General features: G+C 40.6%; 1 protein-coding gene across 2 annotated transcripts in view; it reads right to left on the reverse strand.

Moving 5' to 3' along the window:
• Nucleotides 1-24,814, reverse strand: part of LOC137420694 (drebrin-like protein B) — a 118,803-nt gene that overhangs the window by 73,791 nt on the left and 20,198 nt on the right. The gene's annotated exons all lie outside the window — the stretch shown is intronic.

The following is a 24,814-nucleotide window of genomic DNA, read 5'->3' on the forward strand; positions in this document are numbered from 1 at the left end:
CAGGCAATTGCTTGGAAATTTGGTGGCGACATGGGTCTTGTTGTCAATATCAGTTGCTCATGCAACCAGTGATTGTCGTGCCATTTTGTGCCACGTTACAAACACTCAAAATTAGTCATTTGCCAAATCTGAGGATGTATCAGAGCGAAATCTTCTATCAATTGCAGGCTCGGTTATAATTTAAACCGTCCATCCTGTTTACATACGGTGACATCACAACACGATCAGGCGATGCAAATACATTTTTGATGTTCAGTAAAATTGATGTCCCGCTGACGGAGCTGCACATTTACATTCCAAATTGTGTCATCTTTCCAATTAAAAACCGAGTTCAAACTGCAGCCGCAATCGTATTTGAAGCAACACCCACAACAACAGACTCACAAATGCACTCGGTTCTTTTCATAAAAGCCACATCATTTGCCCAGAGAAGGCAGGTGTGAACAGAAACATCTATTCCCGGAAGCAGGTTTTTGCTGCCACTTAACAGTGCGCAGCCAAGACATAGGGTGATCACGCTTCTGGCAGCCAATTTTCAGCCTCTATTTTAAACAATGGATTTGCAGGGCCTGTGTGCATTCTAGACCAAATACATCACTTTGCTGCTTGGCTGTGAAAGCTGATTATATGCCAGAGATACATTTATAAGAAAGGAAGTCAAAACTTTCTCTTCATGATGGAGTTTCACTTCAAGCACAAAGTGAATTACACTCTTTCCTTGTTAGTCTCACCAAAGCTTTTGGCCACACTCGACACGTGTGTGTGTCAAAGGGTATTTCATCAAATGTGTGTACGTTTGTCAAAGGCTGTTTCATCAGATGTGCATGTGCGTGCGTGCACGTGCGCACGCCCAAGCTCATGCCAGGTTAACACTACCGCAGCTCCATGACTGGATAGAAAAGCCGATGTACGCCAACATCTTTAAATGGCCCATCAGTACAACAGGAAATTGGGAATGCTAGGCAGAAGTAAATGTGTAAAGCAATTTTGCAGTAAATGTAAATATGCAAAGCTCGTTCAAAAGTCTGTAAAATTGTGCGCCGTTTCCATCAACAGCCTGAGCAATTATCAATATTGATTACAGCTCAGGCTCGAAGCACAAACCTAAATAGAATGGCAAACAAATATTAAATTATCCACGAGGCATAAACAACTAGACATATTCATTATATTTAGATAGCCCTCAGAACTCTTTTGAAGCTGTTTACCAATAATATAGGACATGGTGGGGCACAGCAAGGATAGGGTGCATTTAGAAAGGACAAAATCCCTCCCCCTTCCACAGATCTCCTGATGTCCCTGTTCTCTGTTGTTGTGCTTGTGTGCGTCCCTCTCTCTCTCTCTCTCTCTCCCTATCTTGTCTCCTCGTCTCCCCCTCCCTTTATTATGTTTTATATGTCCGTTTATGTTCTTTGTGTTTAATGTGCTTGCTCTTACATGAGTCTCGATCTTGTAAACAACAACAAAAAAATTTAAGACTTATTTACCAGGAATTAAAGCCACCTATCATTTTACCGGGAAATTACATGCTATAACCATAATACACTTTAGACAAGGCTACACTTGAGTTGCAAACCATTTGTTTTTCTTCCTCTCACGGTGCCACACTGCCACACCCTCTCCATGTTGGCTGGCAGGATAGCCTAGGCCCTAGAGGTATGCACACTCACCTCTCTCTCAGCTGCCTCGCCTGGGTTCGAATCTCGGCCCAGCTGGAAACTGTCAGCCTATTGTTTTGTAAGCAGAGTGAGGCATCAATGTGTGTGCCATCCCTCAGATGGACGGGTTTCTCACGTTGTTCGTTGGCATAAGTTGTTCATTAAATCCCAGGTGAGCTATCACTCACAATTTGGTCAGAAATTAATATTACAACCTACAGGGGCACTGGATCAGAGGCACAGCTGTGTCCCCAACATATAATGATACCTGCAGTCATGTGTTGCATACAAAATAAGTAGACCCTCTCCTCGTCTACCACAAATAAAGGAATTGCTATTATATATTGTTTTGACTGCCCGATCATCCCAGTTGCCTGGTTCAAACCTGGCCAGTCGTCTTTAATGCGACCGTAACGGTCGGCCCTTTTGGGGTCTTCCCTGCCAGATCATGCGCCTAATGCCGCGATACCATACAGATTGGAAGTCTGAATCGACCCAGCGCTACGCCAATGAGGCGTCACATGTCGTATGCAAATTGGGCAGAGCAAGCCTGATGTGCAACACGATCTGGGTGTGCGGTGCGACGGACCATGGACGATTATCCCTCAACGGGTCTTCCCTTAATCACAGTGAGAGCCACGCCAACCAGAATTCACCCCCGACACCATATAGATTGAATAATCAAATGATGGCACATAGAGTACCCCACACATGTGCCCATGAAACATCAAATGATCGGAAGATTCCTTAATTATTTATGTCCATAATCGGGCTCTCAGACAAACCACGATAGAAAGACAAAAGGAGGTGTTACAAGATAATAGTGTTCCAGTAAACCCGATAAGCAATGGAGATTGTACGAGCCGTGTACAGGAACCGAGTCCGTCGGCAGTTGGCAAATCACTCCCAGCCCGCACGCCGTGACACTTGCGAGGAGGAGGGGAGGCATGGCTACATGAACATAAAAAGATAAAATAACATAAAAGACTGATTACATAGGGCAGAACAGTAAAAAGGGTTGATAATTTTAGATAAACAGAGGGGTGACTAGACGTCGTCTAACAAGACATAAAAGCGCCGCATACCTAATATGACTTGTTTATTTTACGGTGGTGATAGACACTCACTAAAGAAATAACTGCACTTTACTATGGATTATTAACATTTCCATTCCATTAACATTTCCACACCAATACTATATGATTCCAGGACTAGCTAGTCGAAGCTATAAGGAACGTTTGAAGGAGACAGGACTTTGTACATTGGAAAGGAGGTGATTATTTAAGGGGATCAGATAGAGGTGTTTAAGATAATGATGGGTGTGGACTGCCAGATAGGTGAAGTGGAGTTTTCAGCAGAGTGGACAATGTTAGGACCAGGGGCCATAATTTGAGGGTAAAAAAAATGAGAGTTAGGACAGTTTTAAGGCAGGGGTTTTTCAGTCAGAGAGTGGTTAATGCATGGAATGGTCTTCCCAGAAAGGTGGTGGCAGCAGGGGAGGAGGTGGGTAAGTTTAAATTGGATTTCGATAGGTACATGGATGCATTGGAAATGGAGGGCTATGGGGATATTGGCTTGTGTGGATGGTAGGTAGGTAATGTGCGGATGGGTAACAATACTGGGGTTAGTTCCTTGTGCATATCCGTTATATCAAATTTCCATTTTCTTGTTTGAGGCTTCGGTTTCAGCCATGCTGAATCTGCAATCAAGGATACGATATCTACTAATCAAGTCCAATATACTGTTTGTCATATCCCACTAAGGAGGTTTGACACAAAAAAGAGTTGGGGGGGAGGTGGGGGGGATTGAAAATTCCACCATATTTCACACATCTAATATTCAGATGTCCACATAAGGCTTTATTGTGCTAGATATGAAGTTTAGAGCGAAAATCTTGAGACGAGACTTTGAGATACATGACTAACTAGATGGTATTCATAGAATACTTACCCTGCGCAGTCAACTTATGTGAGCCAACTCTTCTATTTTGGAACGTTTCTTTTTTTTTGATCCAATATGGCTGCCAGACCACGTGAGCGATGACATCATGAATTTATATTCTCTAAATAATTGTTGCATAGATCATGCTAAATAAATTTCAAACTTATCAGACGAAGCGTTGTCCCTGTCGAATTATGACGTCGTAATTATGGCAACAATGACATCATCGTTAACACCTATTCCCCATATGGAGTTATTAGTCCCCGACCGGTGTACACCGGAGGGGACTATAGGTTTGCACGCCGTCCCTCCGTCCGTCAGTCCGTCAGTCCGTCAGTCCGTCCGTCCGTCAGTCAGTCACGCAAAGAACAGTTTTCCGGACCTTTTTTCTAAACGCTTAATGCTAATGATTTCAAACTTGGCACATGGTTTCCTCATGATAAGTTACAGATAAAGTTCGAACTTCACGACGTTTCGATCATTTTTGACAAAGTTATGGCACTTTGAACTTTGGGAATTCTGATAATTCTGATGATCCTTAACTCAGTGCCATTTTAAGTTTTAATTTCCTTTAAAAACCAATTTCTCTGCAATAATTGGACCGATTGAGATCAAATTTTCACCGTAGGAGGGACTCGGTCTGTAGAATATTTTAATGGTAATTATGACGTCACCGGTCACGTGGTTCGGCCGCCATATTGTTTTTCGTGAAAACACGAAAACCCCTTTTTCTCTGCAAACGGCTGAACAGATCGAGGCCAAACTTTGAAGGCAGAATCGCATACCCATGACGAACAAAAAAGTCAGCGAGCATGACGTCATGCATCACATGGTTTCAGAGTTATGACGTTTTTAAGGATGAACCTTTAAAACCGAGCTCCTCCCTCATTTTTGATCCAATCGAGGGGAAACTTCACAGACCTGTTCAGCATGTCAGTCTACTAAAATGTCATTTTGGAATTTGCGATAGGGCACGTGGTTTGGCAGATATCGTTAATTAAAGGAAAAAAAAAAAATGGATATCTCTTGAAACGCCAGTACCTCAGACCATGAGTTAGTAATAATCTATCTATAATTCCAGTAATCTCTGTGTGTTTGTTTGTACGTTTGTCTGTGACCGCTGTTTCTCGACAACCACGGGTCCGATATACTTGAAACTTGCCAGGTATATTGCTGGGGACCCGAGGATGTGCCTTTTCAAGGTTTCATATTAATCGGACAATTACTTACCGAGCTATGTCCAAAAAACGATTCAACCAATCAGAGAGCAGCGAGCTATCGCGTGTGCCGAACGTGGCGGACACACTCTGCCTCGGATGGCACATTTGAGAGCGTATTCATTTATTACACGTTTGCAAAGCGCAAAGCGAGAGCGTATTCATTTATTACACGTTTGCAAACTATGTTGGCGCTATGTTGGCGTTAAACTATGTTTTAAAACTAATAAAAACCATTTCATCTAAATAGAGGGGGGGGGGGGGGGGGGATTGTCACTGTACTCGCAAGCCGTTCGCCGTTCGCTTTGGCGTTGCGAATGGACCAAAACATTTCATGCACCAAACCATTTCATGTAAAGCGTTCGCCGTTCGCTTTGGCGTTGCGAATGGACCAAAACATTTCATGGACCAAACCATTTCATGTAAATAGAGGGGGGGATATAATTTTAGATATAGATATAGTACGGGCATGCCCTAGTTTATATAATTCACACAGTGCAATACGTGCAGGCCGCTGCACGGAGCGACCTTGCTGGCTTATCAACGAGGCGAGGCGTGACACACATGTGTCTCAGCATACCTCAGATCAAGTTTGAAAACCAGCATCAACCATGCATAAATTTGCATATTCGATCATTTTTGACAAAGTTATGGCACTTTGAACTTTGGTAGGGGACATGCATTGCAGCACAATACTCAGAATGCTTGTTTACAATGAGCCACGTTTCAATTTTTAAAATGCTGACACGGCACACACTTTACTTTACTGAAATGCATACACAAATGTTATATTTTCGTCAAAAATCGTCGGAATTTCGCCAAATCTGTTTTGGTCGTGTGTTAATATACCTCAGCGATTGACAAATCTGAAATCTGAATTTTATTTGAGGTCAAAAAGACCCTGTGAAGTCGTTCCGTACTTTGCCTGCTCGTCATTTGCAGTGTGATAATTAATTCCATGCCCACTCTAAAACTCCTCTTCTTCACGCATTAACAACTTCTATCTTCCAGACCGTACATCCAATCATCTTGAAATTTTGCAGACATGTTACACTTCATTACCTCTACTATAATATAAAGTTTCACATCGATCAATGAAGCAGTTCAGGAGTTATTTAAAAAAAAAAATTCCGTTTAATTATGTATATCTGCCAAACCACGTGACCTATCACAAATTCCAAAAGGCGATTTTAATAGACTGATATGCTGAACACATCTGTGAAGTTTCCCCTCGGTGGGATCACAAATGAGGGAGGAGCTTGGTTTTAAAAGTTTATGCTTAAAAACGTCATAACTCCGAAACCATGTGACGCATGACATCATTCTCGGTGACTTTTTTTCTTCGTCAAGGGTATGCGATTCTGCCTGCAAAGTTTGGCCTCAATCTGTTCAGTCGTTTAGGAGAAAATTGTATTTTAGTGGTTTTTCACTCAAAACAATATGGTGTCCGAACCACGTGACCTACAACGTCATTATAATTTTACTTCTGCATCAATTTATACCGAGAAGATGCTAAAGAAATTTCATCCTGATCGGATAAAGTTTTTTACTTGTCGAATTATGACGTCATAACGGCGGCGGCACCTATGACATCATCATTCACATATGTTATTCCGCATGGAGACTTCTTTGCAATGAGACCTGCCTCAATTATTTCTGTGCAGCGGTTTTTGAGATATAGAGGCGCAAAGTTTTTTGGTTTTTCGAAGATGGCGCACAGAAGCCCACAGAATCTTGTTTCTCACAGTCTGAGAGTCATATAGGTGCTTTTCTGCAAACTCCAAGCGTGCTTTCATGTGTCTTTCACTGAGGATAGGCTTCCGTCTGGCCACTCTGCCATAAAGCCCAGATTGGTGGAGTGTTGCAGTGATGGTTGTCCTTCTGGAAGTTTCTCCCATCTCCACACAGGATCTCTGCAGCTCAGCCAGAGTGACCATCGGGTTCTTGGTCACCTCTATTACCAAGGCCCTTCTCCCCGGATTGCTCAGTTTGGCCGGGCGGCCAGCTCTAGGAAGAGTCCTGGTTGTTCCAAACTTCTTCCATTTAAGAATTATGGAGGACACTGTGCTCTTGGGAACCTTCAATGCAGCAGAGATTTTTTTTTTGTAGGCTTCCCCAAATCTGTGCCTCGACACAATCCTGTCTCTGAGCTCTGCAGGCAGTTCCTTCGACCTCATAGCTTGGTTTTTGCTCTGATTTGCATTGTCAGCTGTGAGACCTTATATAGACAGGTGTGTGCCTTTTCAAATCGTGTCCAATCAATTGAATTTACCACAGGTGGACTCCAATCAAGGTGCAGAAACATCTCAAAGATGATCAAGAGAAATGGTAGGCACCTGAGATAAATTTCAAGTGTCATAGCAAAGGGTCTGAATACTTATGTCAATGTGATATTTCAGTTTTTTCTTTTTAATAAATTTGCAAAACTTTCTAAAATCTTGTTTTCACTTTGTCATTCTGGGGTATTGAGTGTAGATTGATGAGGGAAAAAATGAATTTAAACGACTTCAGCATAAGGCTGCAACATAACAAAATGTGAAAAAAGTGAAGGGGTCTGAATACTTTCTGAATGCACTGTACATACATATGGACAGACAAACACTGTTCTGGACGGCTTTTCCCTATGGGCCACAATTTATTTCTCATCCATATAATTGGTCCACATCTCCATACATATTACACAAATGATGAATTTGATTTCTGAAAGTGTTTTTAGATACTCAAACGTTAGAGATCAAGATATACAAGTGTGTCCTGATATTTTTCACCAAAGTTGTGAGTACAGTTTTATTTTTCATACAAGCTAGAGGCTCTTGGGGGCTGGCAGGATAGCCGAGGCCCACGATTCGTTTTGATCTGGCCCGCACGTTCTGATATTTACCCCGTGTGCACGAAGAGCAAATCGAGATTAAACAATTGGTTCACTTCTGTGTGTCTGTCTGTCTGTCTGTCTACAAACATCAGTTTATGATTGAAGGACAACTTGATTGCAATTGAATGCTATATTTCAAATACAAATTGGAAAATGAACCTATTGTTTAGCAGTACTTTGGCTCTGAATTTGTCCCGATCGCGCATGCGCAAGCAGGAGTGAGACAATTCTCTTAGTCTGTCTGGCAGTGAAACAAAATTGAAAATCATTCCAAACAGGGAACGAACTTTTTTAAGGACGTCATAAGCGACACAAACAAGAAGCATGGATCACTAATATAACATGTTGAATAAGGTGGTGTAAAAAAATGTTGCATCAATGGTGGTAAACGTCTGAATTTTTTTTCTACAATCTTTAAAATCTTTATTTTATTTCAATTGAATTATACACTGTAGAACACAAACCACCTTTTTGGCACTTTCAAATACCTGTTCAGCAGTAGTTGGAAAAATTATTCATGCTCTGAGGGAAGAGTACCTTTGAGAAAAATATGAGAATCAGCATTAACGGCATCTCATGCCCAGAGGACAGCATAGCTGTTTGAAATTCTGCATTCCGACAAATATGGTGGCATCCAGGGCTATTTGTTTGGTGCATATTGTTCTCAAAGATTCCTGGTTCCAAAATCATCATTTTCTCTGAGAGGAGTTGGCAGAATGTTTGTAATTGCACATGGATAATAAAAACGCATGGATAAACCTCAATGCCGAAGCAGAACGAATCTCAGCGGAGCATCATCAGCACTGGTCTGTTCGGTTTGCCCCATCGGCTTTGTATGGTTACCCTCATGCCTGTTATGCAAGGCTCATGAACAAAATGAACATAGATCGTGGTTGGAAACCCAAAGCAAGAGTTTAAAAGACTCTTCCCATGTCCTTTTCTCAAGACTGAGTAGGATAAGGTGTTCTATAAACTCTCTAGTTTATTCAGTATTTGATCTCACTATTATCACTGAACACGAAAACAACACAAGACTAGAAACAAGAAGTATTCCACCCAACATGCACATTGCACATTCTCATGCTATTCCTATGTAGCAAGACTGGATGTAATTGGTGCAGAACTGTAGGAGTAGCGTGACAAACAACAAAGAAACAAATTTAAAAATCACGCATAGAGCGACACTTGGCAAAAGCAAGCAAAGTAGAATGGCACTCAGCAGAGCATCCTTTTGACTTCACAAATATAATTGGTGGTTGAATTCAGTGACCCGATATGCAAATCTTCTTCAAATGTTAAGTTAATCAGATGAAAATTGACAATTTTAGAAATTTGGCCTATGTTGACCTTTTGGACTATGTTGACCTCAAATATAATTGGTGGTTGGCTTCATTTCACTGATATGAAAATCCAATTCAAATTTCAAGTCAATCGGATGAAAATTGAGGATTTTAGAAATTTGAAAAAAATGGTTGACCTTTGGCCTAATATTGATCTTGTGACCAGTGTTGACCTCAAAATAGTTGGTGGTTGAATTTTGTGAGCTGATATGAAAATCCTATTCAAATTTAAAGTCAATCAATCGGATGAAAATTAAGGATTTTAGTGATTTGGAAAGGTTGTTGCCTTTCAGCCTATGTTGACCTTTTGGCCTATGCTGATCTCAAAAATAGTTGGTGGTTGAATTCAGTAAGCTGATATGTAAATCCTATTCAAATTTCAAATCAATCGGTTGAAAATTGAGGATTTTAGAAATAAATAAAAAAAAGATTCATGTTTGGCCAATGTTTACCTTGTGACCTATGCTGACCTCAAAAATAGTTGTTGGTCGAATTCAGTTCGCTGATATGTAAATCCTATTCCAATTTCAAGTCAATCAATGATGAAAATTGAGGATTTTAGAAATTTGAAAAAAGTGGTTGACCTTTGGCCGATGTTGACCTTTTGACCTCAAAATATATAGGATTTTGTTGGACCACGAACTCTACCATTTGGTGAAGTTTCGTGAAGATAGGTTTCAAATTGTGACCTGTAGGCAAGTATAAGTGAGCGGACAGACAAACACACAAACCAGGGTGATCAACATACATGTCCAAAAAAAAATTTTTTTGCCAAGTAACAAACACACGTGAATTAAGGTCCGTGAATTATAGTATATAATATATAATTATGAATATATAATTCACGTGAATATATAATTCACGGACCGTGAACACACGGTCCGTGAATTATATATTAAGGATTACAATCATTTTTGTATGTGCAACAACATCAGTCAAAAGCATTAGTTACAACACTTATATGTATATGTGCTGTTTAAATTACTAACATCACAATGCTTGTCCGTGAATTATATATTAAGGATTACAATCATTTTTGTATGTGCAACAACATCAGTCAAAAGCATTAGTTACAACACTTATATGTATATGTGCTGTTTAAATTACTAACATCACAATGCTTGTCCGTGAATTATATATTAAGGATTACAATCATTTTTGTATGTGCAACAACATCAGTCAAAAGCATTAGTTACAACACTTATATGTATATGTGCTGTTTAAATTACTAACATCACAATGCTTGTCCAAACTGCAGCAAGTTTAACAACTGCAGCAAGATGACCTATTCACGAACTGCAACCGAACTGCAGCAAGATGACCATATCGCAACAGTGGTACGGTCATCTGACTGGGAAAGGTTCCTCCCACCTGTTGAGAGATATACACATTCACCTCTCAGCTGTCTAGCCGAGGTTTGAATCCCAACCCAGCTATAAACGATCTTCCTGGTTATTCGCAAGTATGAGGCAGCATCAACGTGTGTGCTGTCCCTCAGATGGACGTCAAAAAGGGCCAGCACACAGGTTGATGGACATTAAAAATCGCACCTGTGTCCAGAATAAGCGGTTCCGTTTGGCATTTTTAATATGAAATAGGCAAAGCCTAGAAAAGAACGAAATCCTTTAGAATTACCCTTCATAATCATTTAGAACCACTTAGAATTACCCTTTAGAACCCATTATCATTACACTTTAGAATTATCCTTTAGAATTACCATTTATAATTATCCATTAGAACCCATTATCATTACGATTTAAAAGCCATTAGGATTACCGTTTAGAACCCATTAGAATTAACCTTTACAATTAACCTTTAGAACGTATTAGAATTACTATTTAGGACACTTTAGAATTAACATTTATAATTACCCATTATAATTACCCCTTAGAACCCATTATCATTACACTTTAGAATTATCCTTTAGAATTACCATTTATAATTACCCATTAGAACCCATTATCATTACGATTTAAAAGCCATTAGGATTACCGTTTAGAACCCATTAGGATTAACCTTTAGAATTAACCTTTAGAACGCATTAGAATTACTATTTAGAACCCTTTAGAATTACCATTTATAATTACCCATTAGAATTACCCCTTAGAACCCATTAGCATTACACTTTAGAATTATCCTTTAGAATTACCATTTATAATTACCCATTAGAATTACCCCTGAGAACTCATTATCATTACACTTTAGAATTATCCTTTAGAATTACCATTTATTATTATCCATTAGAACCCATTAGCATTACGATTTAAAAGCCATTAGGATTACCGTTTAGAACCCATTATGATTAACCTTTAGAATTAACCTTTAGAACCCATTATCATTACACTTTAGAATTATCCTTTAGAATTACCATTTATAATTACCCATTAGAATTACCCCTTAGAACCCATTATCATTACACTTTAGAATTATCCTTTAGAATTACCATTTATAATTACCCATTAGAACCCATTATCATTATGATTAAAATCCATTATGGATTACCGTTTAGAACCAATTAGAATTAACCTTTAAAATTAACCTTTAAAACCCATTATCATTACACTTTAGAATTATCCTTTAGAATTACCATTTATAATTACCCATTAGAACCCATTATCATTACGATTTAAAAGCCATTAGGATTACCGTTTAGAACCCATTAGAATTAACCTTTAGAACGCATTAGAATTACTATTTAGAACCCTTTAGAATTACCATTTATAATTACCCATTAGAATTACCCCTTAGAACCCATTATCATTACGATTTAAAAGCCATTAGGATTACCGTTTAGAACCCATTAGAATTAACCTTTAGAACCCATTATCATTACACTTTGGAATTATCCTTTAGAATTACCATTTATAATTATCCATTAGAACCCATTATCATTACGATTTAAAAGCCATTAGGATTACCGTTTAGAACCCATTAGGATTAACCTTTAGAATTAACCTTTTGAACGCATTAGAATTACTATTTAGAACCCTTTAGAATTACCATTTATAATTACCCATTAGAATTACCCCTTAGAACCCATTAGCATTACACTTTAGAATTATCCTTTAGAATTACCATTTATAATTATCCATTAGAATTACCCCTGAGAACTCATTATCATTACACTTTAGAATTACCATTTATAATTATCCATTAGAACCCATTAGCATTACGATTTAAAAGCCATTAGGATTACCGTTTAGAACCCATTAGAATTAACCTTTAGAATTAACCTTTAGAACCCATTATCATTACACTTTAGAATTACCATTTATAATTACCCATTAGAATTACCCCTTAGAACCCATTAGCATTACACTTTAGAATTATCCTTTGGAATTACCATTTATAATTATCCATTAGAACCCATTAGCATTACGATTTAAAAGCCATTAGGATTACCGTTTAGAACCCATTAGAATTAACCTTAAGAATTAACCTTTAGAACCCATTATCATTACACTTTAGAATTATCCTTTAGAATTACCATTTATAATTACCCATTAGAATTACCCCTTAGAACCCATTATCATTACACTTTAGAATTACCATTTATAATTACCCATTAGAACCCATTATCATTACGATTTAAAAGCCATTAGGATTACCGTTTAGAACCCATTAGGATTAACCTTTAAAATTAACCTTTAGAACGCATTAGAATTACTATTTAGAACCCTTTAGAATTACCATTTATAATTACCCATTAGAATTACCCCTTAGAACCCATTAGCATTACACTTTAGAATTATCCTTTATAATTACCATTTATAATTACCCATTAGAATTACCCCTGAGAACTCATTATCATTACACTTTAGAATTATCCTTTAGAATTACCATTTATTATTATCCATTAGAACCCATTAGCATTACGATTTAAAAGCCATTAGGATTACCGTTTAGAACCCATTATGATTAACCTTTAGAATTAACCTTTAGAACCCATTATCATTACACTTTAGAATTATCCTTTAGAATTACCATTTATAATTACCCATTAGAATTACCCCTTAGAACCCATTATCATTACACTTTAGAATTATCCTTTAGAATTACCATTTATAATTACCCATTAGAACCCATTATCATTATGATTAAAATCCATTATGGATTACCGTTTAGAACCAATTAGAATTAACCTTTAAAATTAACCTTTAAAACCCATTATCATTACACTTTAGAATTATCCTTTAGAATTACCATTTATAATTACCCATTAGAACCCATTATCATTACGATTTAAAAGCCATTGGGATTACCGTTTAGAACCCATTAGAATTAACCTTTAGAACCCATTATCATTACACTTTAGAATTATCCTTTAGAATTACCATTTATAATTATCCATTAGAACCCATTATTATCATTACGATTTAAAAGCCATTAGGATTACCGTTTAGAACCCATTAGAATTAACCTTTAGAATTAACCTTTAGAACCCATTAGAATTACTATTTAGAACCCTTTAGAATTACCCATCATTAGAACACTATAATTACCGTTCAGAATCCATTAGCATTGCCATTAAAAACCCATTAGAATTATCAATTACCCTTTATAACTACCCTTTATAATTACCTTTTAGAACCCTTTAGAATTACACTTTGGAACCCTTTTAGAATCACCCTTTAGAATCCTACAGAATTACCCTTTAGAACCCTTTAGAATTAAACACGGTGAGTTAGAAAGGTATTTTTTTCTTCATTTTTCATGGATGGACGGATGGATGGAAGGACATAGCCAAGTATTGAAGTGGCCTCACCCCCTTAAAATGTCACGGTTCCCTTCACAGAGAATAGGCGACCTATCGCCATCACCATGAACAAATTCCTAATTCCTGCTGTAACCTACAGAGGACACTGCCTCAGCTGCACAGGTGTGCTCTCAGCGAATGATGCAAGCCGCAACCAGGGGCTGAGTACGGAAGAGGAAGAAGAAGAGGAGAGGCTAATCAAAGAGCAAGGTGATGGAGGGTATGAAAGGCAATTGATGAACTGCCAATGGGGCAACAAGTAGACACAACAAGTAAGGGAATGAATAAACAGGGAAGAGGGAGAGGAGAGAAAGAGGATGGAAGGAAACACATCAACCTGTGAGTATGAGTGTTGAGTTAATGACAGTAGAAAATAGCACAGGTAGGTTTGAAATGTCTGGTACCTCATTCTTAATGCCTAACTTACTCTTATGCTCTTCAGTGTGCCCTGTAAATACAATAAATGCCTGCATGCAGTGCAGCCTTGAGTCAAGAATATGACTATGACATTTACAATTTAATCAACATATGGGCTCTGTAATCTGTTTAGATGATTTGCACTATTTATGGCTCGTGGAAGGATAATGGTATGGTGTGGTTGTATGACAGGAAAGCAGAATGAAGAACAAGTCTTGCTAGTTAAGAATAGTGACTGTAGTGTCAATCTGCATCGGAGGACAGGAAGATTGACAATGGACAAAATCACCAGGACATAGACAGAGATATGATAACTGCTGTGCGTAGCAAGGACAAACTGATGTTTTTGGCATTAATCTTCCGATGAAGGGTTAACGCCCGAAACATCAGCACGTCCTTGCTTCCCATGAGGTTAGCATACCTCTATCAACGTCCTGTTGATTTCATCTATTATGGAAAGACAGCCTGCCATAGGCGTTTCCCACTGCTTCAGGCTGCTGGAAAATAGCGTTGTGTTCAGGGGAACGCTTAAGTGGCATCACATGGATCAACTCTTGCTGAACCACAAATGACCATGTATCTGACAAAGGACATCATGTATCCCCCAGAAGAATGATTTTTGTACATAGTGTTACGGATTCGTCACTTCGGTTGTGGTGGTTTTCATCCACTGTAAACATTTTTGATTCCATGTACTATTATTGTTTTCAAAAACTTTATTGTTTATGAACTGTTTTCAAAAGGTGAAAAAGTTAGAGTTAAAAGAAACCGGAAACCAGATCGGTAACCGGACGATGAAGAGGAAGAAGAGAAAAAAGAAGGCGGAGCGAGTTTAGTCGGACAAGAAGCATAGTTGCTTTGCGGACTGGAACGAACGTTGGCGAGCAAGAGTCATGAGTGAACTTTGGGTTTCCCAGGAAAGGGATTCCTGCGACAGAGTTGTTTTCGCTGTGACAGATCAACCTGCGTGTCAGGTTTTGCGGTCGATTCCGAAGAGAATCGTTGGACTGCCGTTACGTCTCGAGTACGGGCCATCGGCCATTTTGACTCGCGTGCTTTGTGTGTCAAGCAAGGTTTCTTTGCTTCGCTTCAGCCGTTCTCACCGCTTTCAGACGTTTATCTGGCGTGTGTGTGTGCAACACGGATTTTGAAGGTAAACCTGAGGTTCGCCGACTGTGAGCCGTGAAACGCCCATACACGAGGGTGTGATTTCCCAGTCGCCTGGAGGGCGCCTTTGGATTTCCCAGTCGCCTTGAGGGCACCTTTACGCAGCTTTGGCCGCGTGACTGTGACTGTAATCCGAACGGGATTCTGGTCGATTGGACATCGTTCTGACGATCGAGGTTCAACTTGGGTTTGAAGCTGGGAAAGAGACATTGGGAATGTTCTTGTTTCACTCACTTGGAGCACAGTGAGTTATCTATTACGAAACTGATGGTACCATCATAGGATATATTGATTGTACTTTTGATTACTATTATTGTTGTACTGTTGTTCTTGTGTGATCTTAATACAATATTTGCTTGTTGGTAACAATTGGTGTGGCTTCACCATTGATCTTTGACGTACAGAATAACACATTTTTCTGCCATGACTCCTCCCGGGGCTCGGAGGTACACCGTGACCAGGGGGTCGGGGAGGAGCACGTAACAATAGATAGTAATGTGATGTTACAGGGTTATGAAAGGAAGTTCATTAGCAGCACATATAAGCTGACTGCCGCTAAGCATGAGCGGTTACGTCTGTGGCCTTGCTCCTTCATCTACTATAAATGGATAAGGTGTGTGTGTGTTTGTGTGTGTGTGTGTTACTGTGTGTGTCATTGGTTGTTAAATCCATATGCGGGTTTCAGAAGGTGGAACGAAGCCCTCCCACATCTCAAAGTATCCGCCTTCATGTGTGTGCAGCCCCGGACTGGTAGTTTGGGCAAATGCCTGGTGGACCGGTCCACTCCGAGGGCCAGTGGGCCGATCTATGTGAAGAAGAAGAACCACCTTTAGAGGCCATTTTTCCCCACAGAGCAGGGGTTGGCCTTTTTCGGGCAGCGTGGTCCCCCTTTTGAAGCAATGTTTTATGGCCAGATGCCCTTCCTGCCGCCAACCCTGTTAGTCTCCTCTTGCGACACACAGGGAATTACCAGTGACCTGGTACTCAATTTGCCGACCTCACAAGGATGACAGGCTGAGTCAACCCCCCTGGCGTTAATTCAGCGATCGACCGGGATTCTAACCCAGGATCCTCAGATCCCAAGCCGGCACCCTAACCGCTAAGCCAACACCAGGCTGATCGGGCCGGTCTATGTGGCAAAATTGTAAATGTTTATAAGGGTAAAACAATATATATGTATATATATTACGCAATGCAGTCCTCACATCAAAATATTATTCTGCCTCTGCCGACGAAGTGTTAATTAGGTAGGGATTAAGGGTAAATGCCCTGTATGTATATTGCCTGTGTGATTTTTCCTTTGATCCTTATGACACTGCAAAACACACACTACCAGCCAAGCGATCGGCACGCAATTATAACACTAAATAAAAGCCACCAGGATTCGGACATGGAACACCACCGCTGGTGCCGCCAGCCGAGTCATCACAACACCAAGTGGGAGGGGCCATGGAACCCCGCCCTAAAGGGTGGTGATTGGTCCGGCCGATGGAGCGATGAGATGCACTCGCTGATTGCAGCACGCGCAGACGTCATCGGATGACATGGGAGACCGGGGAACAAAAGACAGAGTCCCTGCATTTTCCTTCTCTGGTGCTGGGATTCTCGTAGTGAACAGTCGCATTTTTCTTCCTCTCTTGGTGTCCCGAGCTGGTGAAAAGCGGTCGCAGTTCGTACGCACTCTAGCTGCGTGGAGGAGCGGACTCATCCTTCGCTTTCCTTATCTTGGCTTTGTGATGGTTGCGCTTGGTGCCGTGTGTGCCTGAAAGGAACGTTGGGGCTCGGGGCAACAGAGCAAGGAGGACGTAGGAGGAGCTCGGGCCTGTTCGCTTTGCGTCGGTGTGGCGGTGAACGGATTTCCCGCCAAGGCGTGTATTTTCCCACGCACGGGCCGCTCAAAGCCGAGTACACACTACGCATTATTTTCCAGTTATTTTTTCCCCTTGTGTTTGTATACGAGTCCGTGTGGGAGCGCTCCATTTAGGATTTTGGTTTTACCGTGCATTATTTTGTTACCGGCATTTCTTTCATTAAACCCAGTATTGTTGCATTTTAATTCCGTGTCGGTTTGAGTTGATTATCGTGGTTCGAGGATGCTCCAGTGGAATCCGTGCAGGTAAAAGCTTCGCTACCCTCCAATACACCCCGTGTGTATTAACACTGCCATAGTTGGACTGAACGCCTCGGAGTTCAAGCTCAATCGGCTATTCATCCCCAGGGGATCTTAATCCCCCCAGGAACACGACATTATTTTAGCCGAAACATGTTTGTTGAATTAGCCTTGAATAAAAGCTTTGAAAAATAAATAAAAATTAATAATGGCCTCCAGCTCAAATTTGGGCTGGTGTGCTTACAAATGCCTAGGCCGATTTTTTAGTCACAGTCCATCACTGTGTTTGTGTATGTATACACCCCCCTGTCTTTTTCACATTTTGTTGTGTTTCAGCCTGAATTTAAAATGGATTAAATTGAGATTTTTTGGCAATGATCTTCACATAATACCCCATAATGTCAAAGTGGAATGTCTTTTCGAATATCTTCTAAAATATTAATTAAAAATTAAAAGCTGAAATGTCTTGAGTCAATAAGTATTCAACCCCTTTGCTGTGACACTCCAAATTGAGCTCAGATGCATCCAATTTACTTTGATCATCCTTGAGATGCATACAACTTGATTGGAGTCCAACTGTGGCCAATTCAATTGACTGTACATGATTTAGAAAGAAACACACCTTTCTATATAAGGTCCCACAGATGACAGCACATGCCAGAGCAGAAACTCTACCATGATGTCCAAGGAACTGTCCATAGAACTCTGGGATAGAATTGTGAGGAGGCATAGATATGAGGAAGGGTAAAAAACAATTTCTACAGTGTTGAAAGTTCCCAAGAGCATGGTGAGCCCCATCATTACGAAAAGGAAAGAACATGGAACTACTCGGACTCTTGCTAGAGCTGGCCATCTGACCAAACTGAGCAACTGGGCAAGAAGGACCTTGGTCAGGGAGGGTGTTACATATTTATGTGAATGTATGTGAATTACCATTCAGGTCTTTGCTTATCCATGTGTAGTAGATTAAGGGTTGTTGTGGTTGGAGGGTCAGGAGCCCTTCTGAAAAAGTGTCCGGAAACGGAAGTGACCGGAAACGGAAGAAGAAAAGACACGAGGAAGAAAAGCGACGAGTATTCTTCTTCCTCGCCCCGCTCCGACGAAAGGTGGGATCGACCTTGCGCCGCGTGGAAAAGCGGCGTTCCGAAGCCCGTCTGGCGAGAGGAGTTACCGGGACGTGTACCTACCCGGTGGAGACGTCAAGTTGACGTGGGGCCGTGCATCGACCCCGCGTCTGGCACCGTTCGCGGCACCGTCTAAAAAGACGCGTACGGGTCGCACGTTGGGGCCTAACACGCGTTGCAAGCGGCGTGGGGCTTTTGGGCTTGCTTTACCGTACCCGCTTCGCGTGGCCACGAGGGGCTGCAGCCGGGATGCCCGATACGATACCTGCCCGGTGGAAACACGTCCACCCGGGGTTCGTTCAACCGCCCGAGTGCGGCGATGCCGACCATCATCTTGGTCAGGAGGGGCCCAGAGACATTGTGAGGGGCAGAGACCAAAAGGGGGTCGTGAGTACCAAAAGGGGACACACATATATAAGATGGCCATCTTAATCATATAGGGAATTGATTGTGGATTGGGAATTGTTGATGGTTGTTTGTTGTTGATTGCTCGGGGAATATATCCGTGATTGTATCCTTGAAATTGTATGATATCCTTACCCTGGAAATATATCATTGAACATCAGTTTCTCTTGGGTGGAATTCATAGGGATTGCGTTGCGAAAGCGCATATATAATACTACTTTCTGGCGAAGGTCCTCTCACGGTCCGGGGGTCACCGAGACCAGGTAGTCACCGAGGGGACCACGTAACAAGGGGACCAACATCACAATTACCACTCTGACAAAACTACAGAGTTCCTTGGCTGAGATGGAAGAACCTGCCGGATCGACAGGTCTCTGCAGCAATTCACAAATATAGGCTTTTTAGGAGTGTGGCCAGATGGATACCATTCCTGAGAAAAGGCACAAGACAGAATGCCTCAAGATTGCATGTTTTAAGTTTTCAAAACGCATGTGAAAGACTCTGAGAGCATGAGGCAAAATATTTTGTGGTTTGATGAGACGAAAATGGAAATCTTTGGCCTGAATGCAAAGCGCTATGTCTGGTGGAAACCAAGCACAACTCATCACCAATCTAACACCATCCCTACCGTGAAGCATGGTGGTGGCAGAACCATGCTATGGGGATGCATTGCAGCAGCAGGGACAGGAAAACTTGTAAGGATAAAGGGAACAATAAATGGAGTCAAATACAGGCAAATCCTTGAGGAGAACCTGCTTCAGAGTGCAAAAGAGCTTAGACTGTGATGAAGATTTATGTTCCAACAGGACAATGACACCAAGCATACAGCCAAAGCAACACTGGAATGACTTCAGAAGAAGAATGTGAAAGCCCTTGAGTGGCCCAGTCAAAGCCCAGACTTGAATCCCATTGAGAATCTGTGGAAAGACTTAAAGATTGCTGTTCACCAACACTCCCCATCCAACTTGATAGAGCTTGAGCAAATCTGCAAGGAAGAATGGGAGAAACTCACCAAATCCAGATGTGCTAGCTGATAGACATACCCAAGAATACTCGAAGCTGTAATCGCTGCCAACGGCACTTCTACAAAGTATAGACTCAGGGGGCTGAACACTTATGTAAATTAGATATTTCTGTATTTTGTTTTCAATAAATTTGCAAAAAATTATAAAAACATGTTTTCTCTGCTATTATGGGATATTTTGTGTATATCGGTGACAATTGTTTTTACTTTAATCCATTTTACATTCAGGCATTAGCACAACAAAATCTGAAAAAGTCAAGGGATGTGAATATTTTCTGAAGGCACTGTATGTACAGTGGGGTGCAAAAAAGGAGCCCAGAAAGAAATTTACTAATTGAGACAACAACAACAATAACAACAGGCATTTTAAGGCCAATTTCCCTGCAAGAGCGGGGGTTGGCCTAATTGACAGTTAGCATTGACAGGTTAGCCTAATTGACAGCCTAATAGTTACTAATTGAGACATAATAAAAAAATTAACTAGGAAGCATCTACAAATGCAAAGCCCGTCCACTTTGAATGCAGACTTCTTCTTTTATACACGAAACATGCCAAAAACAACTAAAACTAGAACAATGTGACTGTGTCGCAAATATGCCTCCACATAGACCTACAATGGCTGGATGCCATCACTCTGCAATTGTATGGGTAGGGGATCACAATTGTGAAGTTTTGTGTTGATCGGATAAGGTTCGTTTTTCTATCCAAGATGGCTGCCAAACCGCATGACCTATGACATCATCATTTTCAAACTATATGCACCAGTGCTGTTAGATGATATTTGTAAAATTTCGCATCGATAGGGTGAGCGGTCTCAGATATATAATTATTTAATATTTTCCTTCAATCCAATATGGCTGCCAAACCATGTGACCTATGATGTCATAAATTTTATATTTCAATACAAATGCGTCATAGATCATGTGCATGCAATTTCAGATTTTTAGGATAAGGAGTTCGATTAAAACATTTTTGGCTGGTATACCACTTCACCTATGATGTCATCATTATCATGCTTTTGTTCCCCACTGGGAAGACTTGACAATGTGCCAAGTTTCAAATTTTTCCATTCAGCGGTTTCCGAGAAATAATTTTTTAATTATTTGCTTTTAATCCAAGATGGTTGCCATATCACGTGACCTATGACGTCACAATTATCATAAAAACATTCTGCATGGGTGTCACTCCAACCTTGAAAGTTTCATTTCAATCGGACATATGGTTGCTGAGAAAAACGAGGGTTAGCACGGACGGACGTACGGACTGACAACCCGAAAACGTGGCGGAGGCATAAAAATACAAAAAATTGCCGATTTTAGGCTATCGTGACTTTTTTTTACCTCAAACGCAATATGCTTCAGTGACCCAATATGCAAACCCTGCTCAAATTTCAAGTCAATCAGATGAAAATTGACAATTTTATGCAACCTTGACCTTTGACCTAAACAAAAAAGTCAGCTTGTAGCTTTTGATTGATGAACCAATTGAGTGACCCAATATGCATATTCTAAAAATTTCAGGTCTCACATCATTAAAATTGATGATTTTATGTGATGCTGACCTTAGACCTTTTCACCAAATGATTAATTTGTCTTCTCCTTATTCTCATAATATAGCTTTGTTGAAAATTTGATGAAAAGCTCAAGTGGTAAATTGAAATTCCAGGTCAATAGTATGAAAATTGATGATTCTCGGTGACACTGACCTTTGACTTTTTGACAAAATTATTAATTTGTCTTCTCCATATTCTCACACTGACAATGATGGTGTGAGCCATCGCTTTCGACGAATCTCTTCTCTTCATTGGCATGGTCACTAAGCATTGTGTGTTGTGCGATGGCTGTATGGTCAAATGCAGGACACACAGCGTCTAACACAAACATCACAGGTATAGATTGGTTCTTGTGGAGATGGACGTTGGCAGGTGTTCCTTTCTTACCTCCGCTGTCTCTCCATAGCAAGTCTCCCAAGTTCAACTGTTTACCAAATTTAAGTTGTAAAAGGCAAAATATCGGAAATTGAAGGCTTTTTTATTTTAAACGATTTATATAAACATCCGTTAAATCATATCACACGCAAATCATCAAAATCTAAACAGTATTTGTAGAATTTCAATAAAAGCCACATCAATGTTCACATCGGTAAATATTATTCCATCGTGTTTGGAAAAACTGGAAAATTGGAAAAAACAATATAGCCTATTTTACTCCAGAGGGTCCCAGGATTATCCACCCAAAAATTTTGTTGCGATCGGTTTAGCCGTTTTTGCGGTACCTGGGAACGGACAGACTGACATTTGGTGAATTATCGTAAGATGGTCTTGCATGCATGTGATATTCTCAGCATAGAACTTTGCTGAAAATTTGATGACAAAAACTCAAGTGTTAAAAAAGCCGGAGACACACACACACACACACACACACACACACACACACACACACACACACACACACACACACACACACACACACACACACACACACACACACACACACACACAATTGCTAAATCAAAACGGGCTAACTAAAATGGCACTCGGTAGAGAGCATACCTCCGCCAGGTTGAATAGTTTATGTTTTGTATCCCACTGATAGCCGGATCTGGATTCGGACCTAAACCAAAATCGAATCGGCTTGTTCTTCTCACCTAACAAACTCATCCACCAAGTTTTGTCATAACTCGTCCATAACTTTTTGAGATATCATGCTATACTTTCGTCACATCTCAATGATGAAGAATCACTTCTCAAAAATCTAAAATTATCTCATCTGGATCCAGACTCAAGGCTGCTAATACAGAGCGAGCAGTGCACAACTAGGGTGGTCCAAAAAACATCGATCTCTCCGATTTTGATGCTCTACTGGATTATTGTTAGAAATGGTCTAAAACATTCACCCACCAAATATTTTCGCTCAATTCCATCTAGAAACTCATACACACTTCAATTGAAATATGGCGTTTTTCACCAAATTTGGCTAAATGAGAACAATCCAACAATAGCAACCTAGGTGGAAAAAGTACATGCACTATTGTACTAAGCCATTTTGTGGTTCATGACTTTTTGCATGCGCTTGCGCCTGTGAGTGTGAAATCATAATGGTCGAAACATGTTTGAATGCTTGAAACATGTTTGAAACATGTTCATACATGTCTGACTCATGTTTCGACCATGAGGACTTCACAGGGGTATGTACCATCAATGACATTATTTAGGAAAAAAAATTTTCTCAAGTCTTTGTATAAGTCATTAAAATTGACCAAAATGACAAATTTATATGTTGAGTGTGTATGAGCTTATAGATGACTCAGATGCCAAATATTTTTTGGGTGAATGATTTAGACCATTTCTAACAATAATCCAATAGAGCATCAAAATCCAGATAAAAAAGTGATTTTTTTGCATTTTTGGACCACCCTATTGCACACCCCCAGACAGTGTTAATACACCAACCAGTACACCACACCCAACGTACATAGACCATTCGACCATCACCATGAAAATGGTTCATCCCCACCAATAGGTGAAGGTTTATGCAGTACTGCTGCATTGCATTAATCTCTCCATATTAGTAGTAACATCAGACCGAAACAGCTTGTTTTAAAATAGAAAGTATTTCACTTAAACTAGTATGATAATGATTTTTGCAATTTAGAGCAAAAATTACTGGGTTGGGGGAACGACAGGGCGAGGGAATATTTAACATTGTGAAAGAGAACAGGTTTCCTGTTTCCGCTATTGAATGAGCTGACCTTTCCCATTCTAACCCCAGCTGCCTCTTTGGCATTTGACTTCTCCAGTTACACAAGGAAGCAATATTTCATCAATTTGTCAAATTGCTTAGACATATATGCACACTTTTGACAATTCGTTTGTTTGCAACCATCAATAAATATATTCACTAGTTTGCATGCTATACCTACAACTATCATACATTCAATGGTGATCAGGCCAGAATCTGGCATCGAATTAACGAAGCTGTTGATTGCTGACTTTGTAGTAGTATCCTGACTATTTCCTTTATGCACTTGCATAGCTAAAAATAGAAGTAAAAAGGCAAAGCAAACAATGTCATGATCCCTTGTTAACCCCAAATGGTAAGGAAGTGGAAGGAGGAACACTAAACAATTTTACCCATGAAAGACCTTTTTTTCAACCTTATAGTCACGTGAAAAAGTAAGTACACCCCATGTAAAGTTTTGACTTTTTCAACATATTTCAATATACAGCTATTTGATCTTCATTTCAACAATATTGATAGATAAAGGTGATATTGAAGAGCCGGGGCTCTTGCTTGATACGGACAAAATGACGGGCAGGACACAAACTCGTCCGAGAAGATATTTATTCTCAAAACCAACTCGGGAACACTGAAAAGCCCGTTTATCGGGCTGCATTATAAAGCACCACCAGAAACCGAAACCGAAACCGAAAGCCACGCCTCTCAAGCGAGGCGTGCTTCGGTGGTCACGTGATCAACAGGTGTAGATGATTATACGCGCACGCGCGGCACGCTTTGGTGGTCACGTGACCAGCCACTCTGGCGCCGTGGATCCCCGCCGGTGACTTCACCGGCTGGAGCAAGGAGATTCTGATGCTGGTCTTGCTTGGGGGACCCATGGGTCGCTACACACGCCCCCCCAGAATGGACTTGGTCCAGGCAGGTCAACCTGAGGGGGGTCCGGATGACCCGACCGAAACGACCCCTGGCCAGTCGCGGGGGGGGGGGGGGGGGTCCGGTGTGGTGGTGGGTGGTCGGACGGGGGGGTGCAGGCAGGGGGGGTC

This window comes from Myxine glutinosa, chromosome 2, assembly GCF_964187855.1.
Source record: "Myxine glutinosa chromosome 2, kmMyxGlut1.1, whole genome shotgun sequence".
NCBI lineage: Eukaryota > Metazoa > Chordata > Myxini > Myxiniformes > Myxinidae > Myxine > Myxine glutinosa.